Source organism: Channa argus, unplaced genomic scaffold, assembly GCF_033026475.1.
Source record: "Channa argus isolate prfri unplaced genomic scaffold, Channa argus male v1.0 Contig020, whole genome shotgun sequence".
Taxonomy (NCBI): Eukaryota; Metazoa; Chordata; class Actinopteri; order Anabantiformes; family Channidae; genus Channa; species Channa argus.
The window spans coordinates 591661-609937 of NW_027125239.1; the positions used below are offsets into that span (position 1 = coordinate 591661).

Sequence of the window (18277 nt, forward strand, 5' to 3'; positions counted from 1 at the left end):
TTTTGGTTTGTTTATTTCTATCAGGCTAGCTAGCACTTTCTGTGGGAAATGGCTTATTTTGTTTATTATGTTGGCCTTGGTTCGCCCTGAGTTGTAGTGTCATGTTTTGTTTGACACTTTCTTTCGTTTAAAATAAATATCATTCTGTTGGAACATCTCGATCCTGGATTTTGGTTTGGGGATCGGAGAGGGAACATGCTAATTTATCTTTGTATGTTGCACCCTGACCCCCTAGACAGCGGCGTAACAGACCAGTACAGTTATAGTACTTTGTACTTTGCCACATTTATCTTCTTCTTAGCAAGTGTCATGCATTCTGCTTCTCCAGCGTTTTTAGGAGCTGTTGATGATGTCAAATGCAGCTTACGGCCACACCGCTCTCTAAGCGCCCGATCTCGTCCGATCTCGGCAGCCAAATAGAGCCGGGCCTGGTTAGTACTTGGTAGGAAGACCGCCTGGGAATACCAGGTGCTGTAAGTTTTTTTGCTTGGGTTTACGGGCAGCACAAGCTGGTGTTACTGCCTATTTATTCATAGAAATTGTTCCATATTTTCATCAAATTTTGTTCTTTCATTGCTGTTTTGCTACTTTATTGGTTTGTCAACCATCGTGCTTCATTACTAGTAGACCATGTTACGGTCCTGGCCATATGTGTTGTTTTTATTTTGTTGTTCTTATAGGTGCCCTGCCTTATCTGCCGGATTGGGGGGCAGTACAGGAAGCTGATTGGTCCATCCTTCACTTCCTGGAGTTTTAAAAGTACGGTTCCCAACAGCTAGCGAGGCTCTTTCTGGCAGCAGCACCTGTTTGCTGTTCTTGGTTTCCAAACCTTATTTAGCATTTTTGAATTGTTAGGTTTTGTGACGTGGTTTTGTTATAAATTGTATATTTTGTAAATAGTATTAAATCTGTAGGGGTGAACTGCCATTTTCTTTGGACCGTTTTCACATTAGGGAGTTAGGGTTAGCGACTGTCTTTTGGTTTGTTTATTTCTATCAGGCTAGCTAGCACTTTCTGTGGGAAATGGCTTATTTTGTTTATTATGTTGGCCTTGGTTCGCCCTGAGTTGTGTCATTTTTTGTTTGTCACTTTCTTTCGTTTAAAATAAATATCATTCTGTTGGAACATCTCGATCCTGGATTTTGGTTTGGGGATCGGAGAGGGAACATGCTAATTTATCTTTGTATGTTGCACCCTGACCCCCTAGACAGGGGCGTAACAGACCAGTACAGTTATAGTACTTTGTACTTTGCCACATTTATCTTCTTCTTAGCAAGTGTCATGCATTCTGCTTCTCCAGCGTTTTTAAGAGCTGTTGATGATGTCAAATGCAGCTTACGGCCACACCGCTCTCTAAGCGCCCGATCTCGTCCGATCTCGGCAGCCAAATAGAGCCGGGCCTGGTTAGTACTTGGTAGGAAGACCGCCTGGGAATACCAGGTGCTGTAAGCTTTTTTGCTTGGGTTTACGGGCAGCACAAGCTGGTGTTACTGCCTATTTATTCATAGAAATTGTTCTATATTTTCATCAAATTTTGTTCTTTCATTGCTGTTTTGCTACTTTATTGGTTTGCCAACCATCGTGCTTCATTACTAGTAGACCATGTTACGGTCCTGGCCATATGTGTTGTTTTTATTTTCTTGTTCTTATAGGTGCCCTGCCTGATTGGCCGGATTGGGGGGCAGTACAGGAAGCTGATTGGTCCATCCTACACTTCCTGGAGTTTTAAAAGTACGGTTCCCAACAGCAAGCGAGGCTCTTTCTGGCATCAGCACCTGTTTGCTGTTCTTGGTTTCCAAACCTTATTTAGCATTTTTGAATTGTTAGGTTTTGTGACGTGGTTTTGTTATAAATTGTATATTTTGTAAATAGTATTAAATCTGTAGGGGTGAACTGCCATTTTCTTTGGACCGTTTTCACATTAGGGAGTTAGGGTTAGCGACTGTCTTTTGGTTTGTTTATTTCTATCAGGCTAGCTAGCACTTTCTGTGGGAAATGGCTTATTTTGTTTATTATGTTGGCCTTGGTTCGCCATGAGTTGTGTCATTTTTTGTTTGTCACTTTCTTTCGTTTAAAATAAATATCATTCTGTTGGAACATCTCGATCCTGGATTTTGGTTTGGTGATCGGAGAGGGAACATGCTAATTTATCTTTGTATGTTGCACCCTGACCCCCTAGACAGGGGCGTAACAGACCAGTACAGTTATAGTACTTTGTACTTTGCCACATTTATCTTCTTCTTAGTAAGTGTCATGCATTCTGCTTCTCTAGCGTTTTTAAGAGCTGTTGATGATGTCAAATGCAGCTTACGGCCACACCGCTCTCTAAGCGCCCGATCTCGTCCGATCTCGGCAGCCAAATAGAGCCGGGCCTGGTTAGTACTTGGTAGGAAGACCGCCTGGGAATACCAGGTGCTGTAAGCTTTTTTGCTTGGGTTTACGGGCAGCACAAGCTGGTGTTACTGCCTATTTATTCATAGAAATTGTTCTATATTTTCATCAAATTTTGTTCTTTCATTGCTGTTTTGCTACTTTATTGGTTTGCCAACCATCGTGCTTCATTACTAGTAGACCATGTTACGGTCCTGGCCATATGTGTTGTTTTTATTTTGTTGTTCTTATAGGTGCCCTGCCTGATTGGCCGGATTGGGGGGCAGTACAGGAAGCTGATTGGTCCATCCTACACTTCCTGGAGTTTTAAAAGTACGGTTCCCAACAGCTAGCGAGGCTCTTTCTGGCATCAGCACCTGTTTGCTGTTCTTGGTTTCCAAACCTTATTTAGCATTTTTGAATTGTTAGGTTTTGTGCCGTGGTTTTGTTTATAAATTGTATATTTTGTAAATAGTATTAAATCTGTAGGGGTGAACTGCCATTTTCTTTGGAGTGTTTTCACATTAGGGAGTTAGGGTTAGCGACTGTCTTTTGGTTTGTTTATTTCTATCAGGCTAGCTAGCACTTTCTGTGGGAAATGGCTTATTTTGTTTATTATGTTGGCCTTGGTTCGCCCTGAGTTGTAGTGTCATGTTTTGTTTGACACTTTCTTTCGTTTAAAATAAATATCATTCTGTTGGAACATCTCGATCCTGGATTTTGGTTTGGGGATCGGAGAGGGAACATGCTAATTTATGTTTGTATGTTGCACCCTGACCCCCTAGACAGGGGCGTAACAGACCAGTACAGTTATAGTACTTTGTACTTTGCCACATTTATCTTCTTCTTAGCAAGTGTCATGCATTCTGCTTCTCCAGCGTTTTTAAGAGCTGTTGATGATGTCAAATGCAGCTTACGGCCACACCGCTCTCTAAGCGCCCGATCTCGTCCGATCTCGGCAGCCAAATAGAGCCGGGCCTGGTTAGTACTTGGTAGGAAGACCGCCTGGGAATACCAGGTGCTGTAAGCTTTTTTGCTTGGGTTTACGGGCAGCACAAGCTGGTGTTACTGCCTATTTATTCATAGAAATTGTTCTATATTTTCATCAAATTTTGTTCTTTCATTGCTGTTTTGCTACTTTATTGGTTTGCCAACCATCGTGCTTCATTACTAGTAGACCATGTTACGGTCCTGGCCATATGTGTTGTTTTTATTTTCTTGTTCTTATAGGTGCCCTGCCTGATTGGCCGGATTGGGGGGCAGTACAGGAAGCTGATTGGTCCATCCTACACTTCCTGGAGTTTTAAAAGTACGGTTCCCAACAGCAAGCGAGGCTCTTTCTGGCATCAGCACCTGTTTGCTGTTCTTGGTTTCCAAACCTTATTTAGCATTTTTGAATTGTTAGGTTTTGTGACGTGGTTTTGTTATAAATTGTATATTTTGTAAATAGTATTAAATCTGTAGGGGTGAACTGCCATTTTCTTTGGACCTTTTTCACATTAGGGAGTTAGGGTTAGCGACTGTCTTTTGGTTTGTTTATTTCTATCAGGCTAGCTAGCACTTTCTGTGGGAAATGGCTTATTTTGTTTATTATGTTGGCCTTGGTTCGCCATGAGTTGTGTCATTTTTTGTTTGTCACTTTCTTTCGTTTAAAATAAATATCATTCTGTTGGAACATCTCGATCCTGGATTTTGGTTTGGGGATCGGAGAGGGAACATGCTAATTTATCTTTGTATGTTGCACCCTGACCCCCTAGACAGGGGCGTAACAGACCAGTACAGTTATAGTACTTTGTACTTTGCCACATTTATCTTCTTCTTAGTAAGTGTCATGCATTCTGCTTCTCTAGCGTTTTTAAGAGCTGTTGATGATGTCAAATGCAGCTTACGGCCAAACCGCTCTCTAAGCGCCCGATCTCGTCCGATCTCGGCAGCCAAATAGAGCCGGGCCTGGTTAGTACTTGGTAGGAAGACCGCCTGGGAATACCAGGTGCTGTAAGCTTTTTTGCTTGGGTTTACGGGCAGCACAAGCTGGTGTTACTGCCTATTTATTCATAGAAATTGTTCTATATTTTCATCAAATTTTGTTCTTTCATTGCTGTTTTGCTACTTTATTGGTTTGCCAACCATCGTGCTTCATTACTAGTAGACCATGTTACGGTCCTGGCCATATGTGTTGTTTTTATTTTCTTTTTCTTATAGGTGCCCTGCCTGATTGGCCGGATTGGGGGGCAGTACAGGAAGCTGATTGGTCCATCCTACACTTCCTGGAGTTTTAAAAGTACGGTTCCCAACAGCTAGCGAGGCTCTTTCTGGCATCAGCACCTGTTTGCTGTTCTTGGTTTCCAAACCTTATTTAGCATTTTTGAATTGTTAGGTTTTGTGCCGTGGTTTTGTTTATAAATTGTATATTTTGTAAATAGTATTAAATCTGTAGGGGTGAACTGCCATTTTCTTTGGACTGTTTTCACATTAGGGAGTTATGGTTAGCGACTGTCTTTTGGTTTGTTTATTTCTATCAGGCTAGCTAGCACTTTCTGTGGGAAATGGCTTATTTTGTTTATTATGTTGGCCTTGGTTCGCCCTGAGTTGTAGTGTCATGTTTTGTTTGACACTTTCTTTCGTTTAAAATAAATATCATTCTGTTGGAACATCTCGATCCTGGATTATGGTTTGGAGACCGGAGAGGGAACATCCTAATTTATCTTTGTATGTTGCACCCTGACCCCCTAGACAGGGGCGTAACAGACCAGTACAGTTATAGTACTTTGTACTTTGCCACATTTATCTTCTTCTTAGCAAGTGTCATGCATTCTGCTTCTCCAGCGTTTTTAAGAGCTGTTGATGATGTCAAATGCAGCTTACGGCCACACCGCTCTCTAAGCGCCCGATCTCGTCCGATCTCGGCAGCCAAATAGAGCCGGGCCTGGTTAGTACTTGGTAGGAAGACCGCCTGGGAATACCAGGTGCTGTAAGCTTTTTTGCTTGGGTTTACGGGCAGCACAAGCTGGTGTTACTGCCTATTTATTCATAGAAATTGTTCTATATTTTCATCAAATTTTGTTCTTTCATTGCTGTTTTGCTACTTTATTGGTTTGCCAACCATCGTGCTTCATTACTAGTAGACCATGTTACGGTCCTGGCCATATGTGTTGTTTTTATTTTCTTGTTCTTATAGGTGCCCTGCCTGATTGGCCGGATTGGGGGGCAGTACAGGAAGCTGATTGGTCCATCCTACACTTCCTGGAGTTTTAAAAGTACGGTTCCCAACAGCAAGCGAGGCTCTTTCTGGCATCAGCACCTGTTTGCTGTTCTTGGTTTCCAAACCTTATTTAGCATTTTTGAATTGTTAGGTTTTGTGACGTGGTTTTGTTATAAATTGTATATTTTGTAAATAGTATTAAATCTGTAGGGGTGAACTGCCATTTTCTTTGGACCGTTTTCACATTAGGGAGTTAGGGTTAGCGACTGTCTTTTGGTTTGTTTATTTCTATCAGGCTAGCTAGCACTTTCTGTGGGAAATGGCTTATTTTGTTTATTATGTTGGCCTTGGTTCGCCCTGAGTTGTAGTGTCATGTTTTGTTTGACACTTTCTTTCGTTTAAAATAAATATCATTCTGTTGGAACATCTCGATCCTGGATTATGGTTTGGAGACCGGAGAGGGAACATCCTAATTTATCTTTGTATGTTGCACCCTGACCCCCTAGACAGGGGCGTAACAGACCAGTACAGTTATAGTACTTTGTACTTTGCCACATTTATCTTCTTCTTAGCAAGTGTCATGCATTCTGCTTCTCCAGCGTTTTTAAGAGCTGTTGATGATGTCAAATGCAGCTTACGGCCACACCGCTCTCTAAGCGCCCGATCTCGTCCGATCTCGGCAGCCAAATAGAGCCGGGCCTGGTTAGTACTTGGTAGGAAGACCGCCTGGGAATACCAGGTGCTGTAAGCTTTTTTGCTTGGGTTTACGGGCAGCACAAGCTGGTGTTACTGCCTATTTATTCATAGAAATTGTTCTATATTTTCATCAAATTTTGTTCTTTCATTGCTGTTTTGCTACTTTATTGGTTTGCCAACCATCGTGCTTCATTACTAGTAGACCATGTTACGGTCCTGGCCATATGTGTTGTTTTTATTTTCTTGTTCTTATAGGTGCCCTGCCTGATTGGCCGGATTGGGGGGCAGTACAGGAAGCTGATTGGTCCATCCTACACTTCCTGGAGTTTTAAAAGTACGGTTCCCAACAGCAAGCGAGGCTCTTTCTGGCATCAGCACCTGTTTGCTGTTCTTGGTTTCCAAACCTTATTTAGCATTTTTGAATTGTTAGGTTTTGTGACGTGGTTTTGTTATAAATTGTATATTTTGTAAATAGTATTAAATCTGTAGGGGTGAACTGCCATTTTCTTTGGACCGTTTTCACATTAGGGAGTTAGGGTTAGCGACTGTCTTTTGGTTTGTTTATTTCTATCAGGCTAGCTAGCACTTTCTGTGGGAAATGGCTTATTTTGTTTATTATGTTGGCCTTGGTTCGCCATGAGTTGTGTCATTTTTTGTTTGTCACTTTCTCTCGTTTAAAATAAATATCATTCTGTTGGAACATCTCGATCCTGGATTTTGGTTTGGGGATCGGAGAGGGAACATGCTAATTTATCTTTGTATGTTGCACCCTGACCCCCTAGACAGGGGCGTAACAGACCAGTACAGTTATAGTACTTTGTACTTTGCCACATTTATCTTCTTCTTAGCAAGTGTCATGCATTCTGCTTCTCCAGCGTTTTTAAGAGCTGTTGATGATGTCAAATGCAGCTTACGGCCACACCGCTCTCTAAGCGCCCGATCTCGTCCGATCTCGGCAGCCAAATAGAACCGGGCCTGGTTAGTACTTGGTAGGAAGACTGCCTGGGAATACCAGGTGCTGTAAGCTTTTTTGCTTGGGTTTACGGGCAGCACAAGCTGGTGTTACTGCCTATTTATTCATAGAAATTGTTCTATATTTTCATCAAATTTTGTTCTTTCATTGCTGTTTTGCTACTTTATTGGTTTGCCAACCATCGTGCTTCATTACTAGTAGACCATGTTACGGTCCTGGCCATATGTGTTGTTTTTATTTTCTTGTTCTTATAGGTGCCCTGCCTGATTGGCCGGATTGGGGGGCAGTACAGGAAGCTGATTGGTCCATCCTACACTTCCTGGAGTTTTAAAAGTACGGTTCCCAACAGCAAGCGAGGCTCTTTCTGGCATCAGCACCTGTTTGCTGTTCTTGGTTTCCAAACCTTATTTAGCATTTTTGAATTGTTAGGTTTTGTGACGTGGTTTTGTTATAAATTGTATATTTTGTAAATAGTATTAAATCTGTAGGGGTGAACTGCCATTTTCTTTGGACCGTTTTCACATTAGGGAGTTAGGGTTAGCGACTGTCTTTTGGTTTGTTTATTTCTATCAGGCTAGCTAGCACTTTCTGTGGGAAATGGCTTATTTTGTTTATTATGTTGGCCTTGGTTCGCCCTGAGTTGTAGTGTCATGTTTTGTTTGACACTTTCTTTCGTTTAAAATAAATATCATTCTGTTGGAACATCTCGATCCTGGATTATGGTTTGGAGACCGGAGAGGGAACATCCTAATTTATCTTTGTATGTTGCACCCTGACCCCCTAGACAGGGGCGTAACAGACCAGTACAGTTATAGTACTTTGTACTTTGCCACATTTATCTTCTTCTTAGCAAGTGTCATGCATTCTGCTTCTCCAGCGTTTTTAAGAGCTGTTGATGATGTCAAATGCAGCTTACGGCCACACCGCTCTCTAAGCGCCCGATCTCGTCCGATCTCGGCAGCCAAATAGAGCCGGGCCTGGTTAGTACTTGGTAGGAAGACCGCCTGGGAATACCAGGTGCTGTAAGCTTTTTTGCTTGGGTTTACGGGCAGCACAAGCTGGTGTTACTGCCTATTTATTCATAGAAATTGTTCTATATTTTCATCAAATTTTGTTCTTTCATTGCTGTTTTGCTACTTTATTGGTTTGCCAACCATCGTGCTTCATTACTAGTAGACCATGTTACGGTCCTGGCCATATGTGTTGTTTTTATTTTCTTTTTCTTATAGGTGCCCTGCCTGATTGGCCGGATTGGGGGGCAGTACAGGAAGCTGATTGGTCCATCCTACACTTCCTGGAGTTTTAAAAGTACGGTTCCCAACAGCTAGCGAGGCTCTTTCTGGCATCAGCACCTGTTTGCTGTTCTTGGTTTCCAAACCTTATTTAGCATTTTTGAATTGTTAGGTTTTGTGACGTGGTTTTGTTATAAATTGTATATTTTGTAAATAGTATTAAATCTGTAGGGGTGAACTGCCATTTTCTTTGGACCGTTTTCACATTAGGGAGTTAGGGTTAGCGACTGTCTTTTGGTTTGTTTATTTCTATCAGGCTAGCTAGCACTTTCTGTGGGAAATGGCTTATTTTGTTTATTATGTTGGCCTTGGTTCGCCCTGAGTTGTGTCATTTTTTGTTTGTCACTTTCTTTCGTTTAAAATAAACATCATTCTGTTGGAACATCTCGATCCTGGATTTTGGTTTGGGGATCGGAGAGGGAACATGCTAATTTATCTTTGTATGTTGCACCCTGACCCCCTAGACAGGGGCGTAACAGACCAGTACAGTTATAGTACTTTGTACTTTGCCACATTTATCTTCTTCTTAGCAAGTGTCATGCATTCTGCTTCTCCAGCGTTTTTAAGAGCTGTTGATGATGTCAAATGCAGCTTACGGCCACACCGCTCTCTAAGCGCCCGATCTCGTCCGATCTCGGCAGCCAAATAGAGCCGGGCCTGGTTAGTACTTGGTAGGAAGACCGCCTGGGAATACCAGGTGCTGTAAGCTTTTTTGCTTGGGTTTACGGGCAGCACAAGCTGGTGTTACTGCCTATTTATTCATAGAAATTGTTCTATATTTTCATCAAATTTTGTTCTTTCATTGCTGTTTTGCTACTTTATTGGTTTGCCAACCATCGTGCTTCATTACTAGTAGACCATGTTACGGTCCTGGCCATATGTGTTGTTTTTATTTTGTTGTTCTTATAGGTGCCCTGCCTGATTGGCCGGATTGGGGGGCAGTACAGGAAGCTGATTGGTCCATCCTACACTTCCTGGAGTTTTAAAAGTACGGTTCCTAACAGCAAGCGAGGCTCTTTCTGGCATCAGCACCTGTTTGCTGTTCTTGGTTTCCAAACCTTATTTAGCATTTTTGAATTGTTAGGTTTTGTGACGTGGTTTTGTTATAAATTGTATATTTTGTAAATAGTATTAAATCTGTAGGGGTGAACTGCCATTTTCTTTGGACCGTTTTCACATTAGGGAGTTAGGGTTAGCGACTGTCTTTTGGTTTGTTTATTTCTATCAGGCTAGCTAGCACTTTCTGTGGGAAATGGCTTATTTTGTTTATTATGTTGGCCTTGGTTCGCCATGAGTTGTGTCATTTTTTGTTTGTCACTTTCTTTCGTTTAAAATAAATATCATTCTGTTGGAACATCTCGATCCTGGATTTTGGTTTGGGGATCGGAGAGGGAACATGCTAATTTATCTTTGTATGTTGCACCCTGACCCCCTAGACAGGGGCGTAACAGACCAGTACAGTTATAGTACTTTGTACTTTGCCACATTTATCTTCTTCTTAGCAAGTGTCATGCATTCTGCTTCTCCAGCGTTTTTAAGAGCTGTTGATGATGTCAAATGCAGCTTACGGCCCCACCGCTCTCTAAGCGCCCGATCTCGTCCGATCTCGGCAGCCAAATAGAGCCGGGCCTGGTTAGTACTTGGTAGGAAGACCGCCTGGGAATACCAGGTGCTGTAAGCTTTTTTGCTTGGGTTTACGGGCAGCACAAGCTGGTGTTACTGCCTATTTATTCATAGAAATTGTTCTATATTTTCATCAAATTTTGTTCTTTCATTGCTGTTTTGCTACTTTATTGGTTTGCCAACCATCGTGCTTCATTACTAGTAGACCATGTTACGGTCCTGGCCATATGTGTTGTTTTTATTTTCTTGTTCTTATAGGTGCCCTGCCTGATTGGCCGGATTGGGGGGCAGTACAGGAAGCTGATTGGTCCATCCTACACTTCCTGGAGTTTTAAAAGTACGGTTCCCAACAGCAAGCGAGGCTCTTTCTGGCATCAGCACCTGTTTGCTGTTCTTGGTTTCCAAACCGTATTTAGCATTTTTGAATTGTTAGGTTTTGTGACGTGGTTTTGTTATAAATTGTATATTTTGTAAATAGTATTAAATCTGTAGGGGTGAACTGCCATTTTCTTTGGACCGTTTTCACATTAGGGAGTTAGGGTTAGCGACTGTCTTTTGGTTTGTTTATTTCTATCAGGCTAGCTAGCACTTTCTGTGGGAAATGGCTTATTTTGTTTATTATGTTGGCCTTGGTTCGCCCTGAGTTGTAGTGTCATGTTTTGTTTGACACTTTCTTTCGTTTAAAATAAATATCATTCTGTTGGAACATCTCAATCCTGGATTTTGGTTTGAGGATCGGAGAGGGAACATCCAAATTTATCTTTGTATGTTTCACCCTGACCCCCTAGACAGGGGCGTAACAGACCAGTACAGTTATAGTACTTTGTACTTTGCCATATTTATCTTCTTCTTAGCAAGTGTCATGCATTCTGCTTCTCCAGCGTTTTTAAGAGCTGTTGATGATGTCAAATGCAGCTTACGGCCACACCGCTCTCTAAGCGCCCGATCTCGTCCGATCTCGGCAGCCAAATAGAGCCGGGCCTGGTTAGTACTTGGTAGGAAGACCGCCTGGGAATACCAGGTGCTGTAAGCTTTTTTGCTTGGGTTTACGGGCAGCACAAGCTGGTGTTACTGCCTATTTATTCATAGAAATTGTTCTATATTTTCATCAAATTTTGTTCTTTCATTGCTGTTTTGCTACTTTATTGGTTTGCCAACCATCGTGCTTCATTACTAGTAGACCATGTTACGGTCCTGGCCATATGTGTTGTTTTTATTTTCTTGTTCTTATAGGTGCCCTGCCTGATTGGCCGGATTGGGGGGCAGTACAGGAAGCTGATTGGTCCATCCTACACTTCCTGGAGTTTTAAAAGTACGGTTCCCAACAGCAAGCGAGGCTCTTTCTGGCATCAGCACCTGTTTGCTGTTCTTGGTTTCCAAACCTTATTTAGCATTTTTGAATTGTTAGGTTTTGTGACGTGGTTTTGTTATAAATTGTATATTTTGTAAATAGTATTAAATCTGTAGGGGTGAACTGCCATTTTCTTTGGACCGTTTTCACATTAGGGAGTTAGGGTTAGCGACTGTCTTTTGGTTTGTTTATTTCTATCAGGCTAGCTAGCACTTTCTGTGGGAAATGGCTTATTTTGTTTATTATGTTGGCCTTGGTTCGCCATGAGTTGTGTCATTTTTTGTTTGTCACTTTCTTTCGTTTAAAATAAATATCATTCTGTTGGAACATCTCGATCCTGGATTTTGGTTTGGGGATCGGAGAGGGAACATGCTAATTTATCTTTGTATGTTGCACCCTGACCCCCTAGACAGGGGCGTAACAGACCAGTACAGTTATAGTACTTTGTACTTTGCCACATTTATCTTCTTCTTAGCAAGTGTCATGCATTCTGCTTCTCCAGCGTTTTTAAGAGCTGTTGATGATGTCAAATGCAGCTTACGGCCCCACCGCTCTCTAAGCGCCCGATCTCGTCCGATCTCGGCAGCCAAATAGAGCCGGGCCTGGTTAGTACTTGGTAGGAAGACCGCCTGGGAATACCAGGTGCTGTAAGCTTTTTTGCTTGGGTTTACGGGCAGCACAAGCTGGTGTTACTGCCTATTTATTCATAGAAATTGTTCTATATTTTCATCAAATTTTGTTCTTTCATTGCTGTTTTGCTACTTTATTGGTTTGCCAACCATCGTGCTTCATTACTAGTAGACCATGTTACGGTCCTGGCCATATGTGTTGTTTTTATTTTCTTGTTCTTATAGGTGCCCTGCCTGATTGGCCGGATTGGGGGGCAGTACAGGAAGCTGATTGGTCCATCCTACACTTCCTGGAGTTTTAAAAGTACGGTTCCCAACAGCAAGCGAGGCTCTTTCTGGCATCAGCACCTGTTTGCTGTTCTTGGTTTCCAAACCTTATTTAGCATTTTTGAATTGTTAGGTTTTGTGACGTGGTTTTGTTATAAATTGTATATTTTGTAAATAGTATTAAATCTGTAGGGGTGAACTGCCATTTTCTTTGGACCGTTTTCACATTAGGGAGTTAGGGTTAGCGACTGTCTTTTGGTTTGTTTATTTCTATCAGGCTAGCTAGCACTTTCTGTGGGAAATGGCTTATTTTGTTTATTATGTTGGCCTTGGTTCGCCCTGAGTTGTAGTGTCATGTTTTGTTTGACACTTTCTTTCGTTTAAAATAAATATCATTCTGTTGGAACATCTCGATCCTGGATTATGGTTTGGAGACCGGAGAGGGAACATCCTAATTTATCTTTGTATGTTGTACCCTGACCTCCTAGACAGGGGCGTAACAGACCAGTACAGTTATAGTACTTTGTACTTTGCCACATTTATCTTCTTCTTAGCAAGTGTCATGCATTCTGCTTCTCCAGCGTTTTTAAGAGCTGTTGATGATGTCAAATGCAGCTTACGGCCACACCGCTCTCTAAGCGCCCGATCTCGTCCGATCTCGGCAGCCAAATAGAGCCGGGCCTGGTTAGTACTTGGTAGGAAGACCGCCTGGGAATACCAGGTGCTGTAAGCTTTTTTGCTTGGGTTTACGGGCAGCACAAGCTGGTGTTACTGCCTATTTATTCATAGAAATTGTTCTATATTTTCATCAAATTTTGTTCTTTCATTGCTGTTTTGCTACTTTATTGGTTTGCCAACCATCGTGCTTCATTACTAGTAGACCATGTTACGGTCCTGGCCATATGTGTTGTTTTTATTTTCTTTTTCTTATAGGTGCCCTGCCTGATTGGCCGGATTGGGGGGCAGTACAGGAAGCTGATTGGTCCATCCTACACTTCCTGGAGTTTTAAAAGTACGGTTCCCAACAGCTAGCGAGGCTCTTTCTGGCATCAGCACCTGTTTGCTGTTCTTGGTTTCCAAACCTTATTTAGCATTTTTGAATTGTTAGGTTTTGTGACGTGGTTTTGTTATAAATTGTATATTTTGTAAATAGTATTAAATCTGTAGGGGTGAACTGCCATTTTCTTTGGACCGTTTTCACATTAGGGAGTTAGGGTTAGCGACTGTCTTTTGGTTTGTTTATTTCTATCAGGCTAGCTAGCACTTTCTGTGGGAAATGGCTTATTTTGTTTATTATGTTGGCCTTGGTTCGCCCTGAGTTGTGTCATTTTTTGTTTGTCACTTTCTTTCGTTTAAAATAAATGTCATTCTGTTGGAACATCTCGATCCTGGATTTTGGTTTGGGGATCGGAGAGGGAACATGCTAATTTATGTTTGTATGTTGCACCCTGACCCCCTAGACAGGGGCGTAACAGACCAGTACAGTTATAGTACTTTGTACTTTGCCACATTTATCTTCTTCTTAGCAAGTGTCATGCATTCTGCTTCTCCAGCGTTTTTAAGAGCTGTTGATGATGTCAAATGCAGCTTACGGCCACACCGCTCTCTAAGCGCCCGATCTCGTCCGATCTCGGCAGCCAAATAGAGCCGGGCCTGGTTAGTACTTGGTAGGAAGACCGCCTGGGAATACCAGGTGCTGTAAGCTTTTTTGCTTGGGTTTACGGGCAGCACAAGCTGGTGTTACTGCCTATTTATTCATAGAAATTGTTCTATATTTTCATCAAATTTTGTTCTTTCATTGCTGTTTTGCTACTTTATTGGTTTGCCAACCATCGTGCTTCATTACTAGTAGACCATGTTACGGTCCTGGCCATATGTGTTGTTTTTATTTTCTTGTTCTTATAGGTGCCCTGCCTGATTGGCCGGATTTGGGGGCAGTACAGGAAGCTGATTGGTCCATCCTACACTTCCTGGAGTTTTAAAAGTACGGTTCCCAACAGCAAGCGAGGCTCTTTCTGGCATCAGCACCTGTTTGCTGTTCTTGGTTTCCAAACCTTATTTAGCATTTTTGAATTGTTAGGTTTTGTGACGTGGTTTTGTTATAAATTGTATATTTTGTAAATAGTATTAAATCTGTAGGGGTGAACTGCCATTTTCTTTGGACCGTTTTCACATTAGGGAGTTAGGGTTAGCGACTGTCTTTTGGTTTGTTTATTTCTATCAGGCTAGCTAGCACTTTCTGTGGGAAATGGCTTATTTTGTTTATTATGTTGGCCTTGGTTCGCCATGAGTTGTGTCATTTTTTGTTTGTCACTTTCTTTCGTTTAAAATAAATATCATTCTGTTGGAACATCTCGATCCTGGATTTTGGTTTGGGGATCGGAGAGGGAACATGCTAATTTATCTTTGTATGTTGCACCCTGACCCCCTAGACAGGGGCGTAACAGACCAGTACAGTTATAGTACTTTGTACTTTGCCACATTTATCTTCTTCTTAGTAAGTGTCATGCATTCTGCTTCTCTAGCGTTTTTAAGAGCTGTTGATGATGTCAAATGCAGCTTACGGCCACACCGCTCTCTAAGCGCCCGATCTCGTCCGATCTCGGCAGCCAAATAGAGCCGGGCCTGGTTAGTACTTGGTAGGAAGACCGCCTGGGAATACCAGGTGCTGTAAGCTTTTTTGCTTGGGTTTACGGGCAGCACAAGCTGGTGTTACTGCCTATTTATTCATAGAAATTGTTCTATATTTTCATCAAATTTTGTTCTTTCATTGCTGTTTTGCTACTTTATTGGTTTGCCAACCATCGTGCTTCATTACTAGTAGACCATGTTACGGTCCTGGCCATATGTGTTGTTTTTATTTTCTTTTTCTTATAGGTGCCCTGCCTGATTGGCCGGATTGGGGGGCAGTACAGGAAGCTGATTGGTCCATCCTACACTTCCTGGAGTTTTAAAAGTACGGTTCCCAACAGCTAGCGAGGCTCTTTCTGGCATCAGCACCTGTTTGCTGTTCTTGGTTTCCAAACCGTATTTAGCATTTTTGAATTGTTAGGTTTTGTGCCGTGGTTTTGTTTATAAATTGTATATTTTGTAAATAGTATTAAATCTGTAGGGGTGAACTGCCATTTTCTTTGGACTGTTTTCACATTAGGGAGTTATGGTTAGCGACTGTCTTTTGGTTTGTTTATTTCTATCAGGCTAGCTAGCACTTTCTGTGGGAAATGGCTTATTTTGTTTATTATGTTGGCCTTGGTTCGCCCTGAGTTGTAGTGTCATGTTTTGTTTGACACTTTCTTTCGTTTAAAATAAATATCATTCTGTTGGAACATCTCGATCCTGGATTATGGTTTGGAGACCGGAGAGGGAACATCCTAATTTATCTTTGTATGTTGCACCCTGACCCCCTAGACAGGGGCGTAACAGACCAGTACAGTTATAGTACTTTGTACTTTGCCACATTTATCTTCTTCTTAGCAAGTGTCATGCATTCTGCTTCTCCAGCGTTTTTAAGAGCTGTTGATGATGTCAAATGCAGCTTACGGCCACACCGCTCTCTAAGCGCCCGATCTCGTCCGATCTCGGCAGCCAAATAGAGCCGGGCCTGGTTAGTACTTGGTAGGAAGACCGCCTGGGAATACCAGGTGCTGTAAGCTTTTTTGCTTGGGTTTACGGGCAGCACAAGCTGGTGTTACTGCCTATTTATTCATAGAAATTGTTCTATATTTTCATCAAATTTTGTTCTTTCATTGCTGTTTTGCTACTTTATTGGTTTGCCAACCATCGTGCTTCATTACTAGTAGACCATGTTACGGTCCTGGCCATATGTGTTGTTTTTATTTTCTTGTTCTTATAGGTGCCCTGCCTGATTGGCCGGATTGGGGGGCAGTACAGGAAGCTGATTGGTCCATCCTACACTTCCTGGAGTTTTAAAAGTACGGTTCCCAACAGCAAGCGAGGCTCTTTCTGGCATCAGCACCTGTTTGCTGTTCTTGGTTTCCAAACCTTATTTAGCATTTTTGAATTGTTAGGTTTTGTGACGTGGTTTTGTTATAAATTGTATATTTTGTAAATAGTATTAAATCTGTAGGGGTGAACTGCCATTTTCTTTGGACCGTTTTCACATTAGGGAGTTAGGGTTAGCGACTGTCTTTTGGTTTGTTTATTTCTATCAGGCTAGCTAGCACTTTCTGTGGGAAATGGCTTATTTTGTTTATTATGTTGGCCTTGGTTCGCCCTGAGTTGTGTCATTTTTTGTTTGTCACTTTCTTTCGTTTAAAATAAATATCATTCTGTTGGAACATCTCGATCCTGGATTTTGGTTTGGGGATCGGAGAGGGAACATGCTAATTTATGTTTGTATGTTGCACCCTGACCCCCTAGACAGGGGCGTAACAGACCAGTACAGTTATAGTACTTTGTACTTTGCCACATTTATCTTCTTCTTAGCAAGTGTCATGCATTCTGCTTCTCCAGCGTTTTTAAGAGCTGTTGATGATGTCAAATGCAGCTTACGGCCCCACCGCTCTCTAAGCGCCCGATCTCGTCCGATCTCGGCAGCCAAATAGAGCCGGGCCTGGTTAGTACTTGGTAGGAAGACCGCCTGGGAATACCAGGTGCTGTAAGCTTTTTTGCTTGGGTTTACGGGCAGCACAAGCTGGTGTTACTGCCTATTTATTCATAGAAATTGTTCTATATTTTCATCAAATTTTGTTCTTTCATTGCTGTTTTGCTACTTTATTGGTTTGCCAACCATCGTGCTTCATTACTAGTAGACCATGTTACGGTCCTGGCCATATGTGTTGTTTTTATTTTCTTGTTCTTATAGGTGCCCTGCCTGATTGGCCGGATTGGGGGGCAGTACAGGAAGCTGATTGGTCCATCCTACACTTCCTGGAGTTTTAAAAGTACGGTTCCCAACAGCAAGCGAGGCTCTTTCTGGCATCAGCACCTGTTTGCTGTTCTTGGTTTCCAAACCTTATTTAGCATTTTTGAATTGTTAGGTTTTGTGACGTGGTTTTGTTATAAATTGTATATTTTGTAAATAGTATTAAATCTGTAGGGGTGAACTGCCATTTTCTTTGGACCGTTTTCACATTAGGGAGTTAGGGTTAGCGACTGTCTTTTGGTTTGTTTATTTCTATCAGGCTAGCTAGCACTTTCTGTGGGAAATGGCTTATTTTGTTTATTATGTTGGCCTTGGTTCGCCATGAGTTGTGTCATTTTTTGTTTGTCACTTTCTTTCGTTTAAAATAAATATCATTCTGTTGGAACATCTCGATCCTGGATTTTGGTTTGGGGATCGGAAAGGGAACATGCTAATTTATCTTTGTATGTTGCACCCTGACCCCCTAGACAGGGGCGTAACAGACCAGTACAGTTATAGTACTTTGTACTTTGCCACATTTATCTTCTTCTTAGCAAGTGTCATGCATTCTGCTTCTCCAGCGTTTTTAAGAGCTGTTGATGATGTCAAATGCAGCTTACGGCCCCACCGCTCTCTAAGCGCCCGATCTCGTCCGATCTCGGCAGCCAAATAGAGCCGGGCCTGGTTAGTACTTGGTAGGAAGACCGCCTGGGAATACCAGGTGCTGTAAGCTTTTTTGCTTGGGTTTACGGGCAGCACAAGCTGGTGTTACTGCCTATTTATTCATAGAAATTGTTCTATATTTTCATCAAATTTTGTTCTTTCATTGCTGTTTTGCTACTTTATTGGTTTGCCAACCATCGTGCTTCATTACTAGTAGACCATGTTACGGTCCTGGCAATATGTGTTGTTTTTATTTTCTTGTTCTTATAGGTGCCCTGCCTGATTGGCCGGATTGGGGGGCAGTACAGGAAGCTGATTGGTCCATCCTACACTTCCTGGAGTTTTAA

At 42.0% G+C, this 18277-nt stretch overlaps 19 pseudogenes; all 19 read left to right on the top strand.

Annotated features, from left to right (window-relative positions):
- The first annotated feature begins 361 nt into the window (after positions 1 to 361).
- LOC137115231 (5S ribosomal RNA) lies at positions 362 to 480 on the top strand (annotated as a pseudogene).
- Positions 481 to 1333: 853 nt separating this feature from the next.
- LOC137115052 (5S ribosomal RNA) lies at positions 1334 to 1452 on the top strand (annotated as a pseudogene).
- An 853-nt stretch (positions 1453 to 2305) lies between these two features.
- On the top strand, positions 2306 to 2424 carry LOC137115053 (5S ribosomal RNA; annotated as a pseudogene).
- Positions 2425 to 3281: 857 nt separating this feature from the next.
- LOC137115054 (5S ribosomal RNA) lies at positions 3282 to 3400 on the top strand (annotated as a pseudogene).
- Positions 3401 to 4253: 853 nt separating this feature from the next.
- On the top strand, positions 4254 to 4372 carry LOC137115182 (5S ribosomal RNA; annotated as a pseudogene).
- Positions 4373 to 5229: 857 nt separating this feature from the next.
- On the top strand, positions 5230 to 5348 carry LOC137115056 (5S ribosomal RNA; annotated as a pseudogene).
- An 856-nt stretch (positions 5349 to 6204) lies between these two features.
- On the top strand, positions 6205 to 6323 carry LOC137115057 (5S ribosomal RNA; annotated as a pseudogene).
- Positions 6324 to 7176: 853 nt separating this feature from the next.
- On the top strand, positions 7177 to 7295 carry LOC137114673 (5S ribosomal RNA; annotated as a pseudogene).
- An 856-nt stretch (positions 7296 to 8151) lies between these two features.
- Positions 8152 to 8270, top strand: LOC137115058 (5S ribosomal RNA; annotated as a pseudogene).
- An 853-nt stretch (positions 8271 to 9123) lies between these two features.
- LOC137115059 (5S ribosomal RNA) lies at positions 9124 to 9242 on the top strand (annotated as a pseudogene).
- An 853-nt stretch (positions 9243 to 10095) lies between these two features.
- Positions 10096 to 10214, top strand: LOC137114504 (5S ribosomal RNA; annotated as a pseudogene).
- Positions 10215 to 11070: 856 nt separating this feature from the next.
- Positions 11071 to 11189, top strand: LOC137115060 (5S ribosomal RNA; annotated as a pseudogene).
- An 853-nt stretch (positions 11190 to 12042) lies between these two features.
- Positions 12043 to 12161, top strand: LOC137114505 (5S ribosomal RNA; annotated as a pseudogene).
- Positions 12162 to 13017: 856 nt separating this feature from the next.
- LOC137115061 (5S ribosomal RNA) lies at positions 13018 to 13136 on the top strand (annotated as a pseudogene).
- Positions 13137 to 13989: 853 nt separating this feature from the next.
- LOC137115063 (5S ribosomal RNA) lies at positions 13990 to 14108 on the top strand (annotated as a pseudogene).
- Positions 14109 to 14961: 853 nt separating this feature from the next.
- On the top strand, positions 14962 to 15080 carry LOC137115064 (5S ribosomal RNA; annotated as a pseudogene).
- Positions 15081 to 15937: 857 nt separating this feature from the next.
- Positions 15938 to 16056, top strand: LOC137115065 (5S ribosomal RNA; annotated as a pseudogene).
- An 853-nt stretch (positions 16057 to 16909) lies between these two features.
- On the top strand, positions 16910 to 17028 carry LOC137114507 (5S ribosomal RNA; annotated as a pseudogene).
- An 853-nt stretch (positions 17029 to 17881) lies between these two features.
- LOC137114508 (5S ribosomal RNA) lies at positions 17882 to 18000 on the top strand (annotated as a pseudogene).
- The last annotated feature ends 277 nt before the right edge of the window (positions 18001 to 18277 follow it).